The sequence below is a fragment of the Mytilus galloprovincialis genome, chromosome 13 (genome assembly GCF_965363235.1).
Source record: "Mytilus galloprovincialis chromosome 13, xbMytGall1.hap1.1, whole genome shotgun sequence".
NCBI lineage: Eukaryota > Metazoa > Mollusca > Bivalvia > Mytilida > Mytilidae > Mytilus > Mytilus galloprovincialis.
The window spans coordinates 5,359,617-5,362,786 of record NC_134850.1 but is presented as its reverse complement, the minus strand read 5'-3'; the positions used below and the strand labels follow the sequence as shown (position 1 = coordinate 5,362,786).

The window sequence follows — 3,170 nt, the reverse complement described above, 5'->3', positions numbered from 1 at the left end:
TTTGATGTGTTTAAGCTTTTGATTTTGTCATTTCATTTGGAATTTTCCTCGGAGTTCAGTATTTTTGTGGATTTGCATTTTCTATACTAGTAACATATATCAATAAAGATGTTTTAAATTCTCCTTAACTTTGGTTACGGAAGGTCGTTTGACTTTGATGATTTTGAAAAAAGGTTATCGTAGTCCAGAGACCTATATATATATATATGTGCAAATGTTATAAAGATTGCACTAAAAATTGTACGATTTACCTTAGTAAGGAGAGTCAATAGGCACCTGGGTCAAATGAGATCAATGATAGCGTTGTCAGAATTCGGTGTGAACTTTATATTTAGAAATACATTATCTATAAACCTAGATTTTCAGAACATTTGACTAAGTTGAACATTTCATCAGACAGTTACTGAGAATCAAAATGTTCTTTGTGTTCATCCTGATGTTTGTTTGTTGTGATGGATTTCTTATTGATACCACAAACCCTCCAGGCACTGGGCAATACATGACAGATAAACATTATAAGGCGTTAATGGATTTGTTTTTTGAGGAAAGGCAAGCACGCCTTCATTTGGAGTATGCTGTGACGCAACTGCAGCATGAGCTTGTGAAAACGCAAACGGCAGTTGGAAATAAGCTTCATGAGTCAAATAAGGATAACAACACAATAGAACAATATGTAAAAGAATTAAAAAATAAAACGGAAGTACTTGACATCCGCTTACTTGATGTCGAAAGTGAAAATTTTCAATTGAAAACGGAGTTAAATTCCCTTCGAAAAAGCCATTCTGCGCTTGAAGTGCAATACAATCAAATAAAGCAGAACTATGCAACGTTCGAAAATAAAACGCATTTTTTGGAAAGCGAAATTCATTCGCTTAAACAGCTGAAAAGTGTTGCTGACCTACAAGCCGTGTTTCGAATAAGCAATCAAACGGACCATTTAGAACACGAACTACAAAATACGAACAGTCAAATTGTTGTTTTACAATCTAGTGACAATGCCCGTAAACAGGACTTCCTGGCACTTTATAATAAAACCATGGTCGTGGAACAGTCGATGAATAGCCAATTTCAGTCGTCCGAAACAATAAACAAAGCTCGTATTCATAAGGTGGCAGTAGATGTCAGTCAAAATTCAATTAAAGTGGCAAAGGCTTTGAACGATATAACAGCTTATAATCAGAGAAGTATAATAGCTATAATGTTAAAGAGTGAATTTAAACAGTTATAATAAGTATTAAAGTATCAATAGAAAAAAGATAAGAGGTATACGCCAATGAGAGTAAACACAAATAAAATACAAACTATAACCCATTGCGGAGCATGTGTTAATCAATATGCATAACCCGTAACTTTAGAACATCATATATGTTCTTTATTGAATAAAGTACGATTGAAAAATCAATTTTACTCAAAACCCATCTGTTTTATGTCCATTGTATCACTGATTGTACATTAATTCCTCAAAATCACTTTTATAAACCATAAGGCGTGAATGTAAATATTGAAACGTAATTAAAAACTTATAAGGAAATATTATACGAATTAATATATTGCATTCTATTCCAGCTGCAGTTTCATTATATCCTGTTTATAAGACGTATTCATCAGGATCGACCATCATGTTTAACGGCATAAGATCATCAAATGGATTAAACAGCACACGTTTAGCCAACATCCGAAACAAAGGCTACTTTACTTGTGACAATGATGGATTATATCGGATATCTGTTTCTTTAATGACAAATACAGCAGGATGTCGGGTTGACGTGTATACAAACAACAGTTTAAGGAATCACATATATCTGCACAATGGTCATGACTCAGACGTGAAAACTACGACGTTTGATTCACTAGAACGATTATCTAAAGGTGACACCATTATTCTCAAAGCTGGTTCGACGGTTCATTTGTACGGCAATGTGTATTCAGTCCTTTCTGTATTACAAATAACTACGTGATTTTCTAGTAAAAAGACGTCCATTTCATTTGAATTGTATTTTAAATTCCTCATTTACCTGTATAAGTTGACTTTCCGATACTTTCGTCTTTTTTCATGGATGCAGTACGTTGTCCATTTATCTTTTTTTTCTGTAATTCTCTCCAGTGAAATGATTGGGGTTTTGAGTTCGAGTGTGAGCAGGTTTATGGGTCAATTTGATATGAATGTATGTATTTCACATCTATTTATATGAAAAATATTTAAAAAAAACAAGCTTGAAATAAAGATATAAATCAATATAGTTTATCTCTCTGAGTTGTTAGTAACCCCACAAAGTAAGTATTTTTTTCGATGACATTTTGAATTTTGCCCATTTTATTGGATTACTAGTAATTGGTGTTCACATTACTATAAGACGTGTCACGGTATTTATCTATCCCAAATACGTGTATTTGGTTTTGATGTTATATTTGTTATTCTCATAGGATTTTGTCTAATGCTTAGTACGTTTCTGTGTGTGTGTTACATTTTAATGTTGTGTCGTTGTTCTCCTCTTAAATTTAATGCGTTTCCCTCAGTTTTAGTTTTGTTACCCCGATTTTGTTTTTTGTCCACGGATTTATGAGTTTTGAACAGCGGTATACTACTGTTGCCTTTATTTACCAGATTTTGACTCCCTGGTAAAACTTAAAAAAAAAACAACGTACCAATATTAACGTCTTAAGTAATACTAAAATGTCCTGATTTACTCACTAGCCAAGAGTACTTACAATAACTTATCACGAGTATTTTTTTCTCTTAAGGTTTTATTATAAAATGAGTCAAATTATTGTTAAAACAATATAGGATATATAGATTCATTTTCACGAAATGTACTTATTCTTTCTATTTAAACTGTGTAAAGTGTCTGTAAATGATACATAGACTATGAGAGCATTATTGTTTGTATTAAAAGGGTTGTATTCTACATTTCAGAATAAGAGCATTCTAAGTGCATATTCATCTTTTATAACTCGAAAAAATTACTTACTTTACTGTTGCCTACTACACATGGTGGCGAGCAATCAAACCAAGTCAAGACATATAGTGTCAGAGGTGTTGCATTTAAAAGATAACACCGTTATAACAATAATCCCCATCCCCCCAAAATCCCCCTAAAAAAAAAAAAAAAAAAAAAAAACCAATCATATTTCCTTTAAAAATACGTCGGGTAAAAATTGCGGTATTAGAT

At 32.4% G+C, this 3,170-nt stretch overlaps 1 long non-coding RNA gene across 1 annotated transcript; it reads left to right on the top strand.

Annotated features, from left to right (window-relative positions):
* The first annotated feature begins 830 nt into the window (after window positions 1-830).
* LOC143056069 (uncharacterized) lies at window positions 831-1,985 on the top strand. The gene is made up of 2 exons (XR_012972234.1): window positions 831-1,184; window positions 1,567-1,985. It is a non-coding gene; the product is annotated as an uncharacterized LOC143056069 (long non-coding RNA).
* The last annotated feature ends 1,185 nt before the right edge of the window (window positions 1,986-3,170 follow it).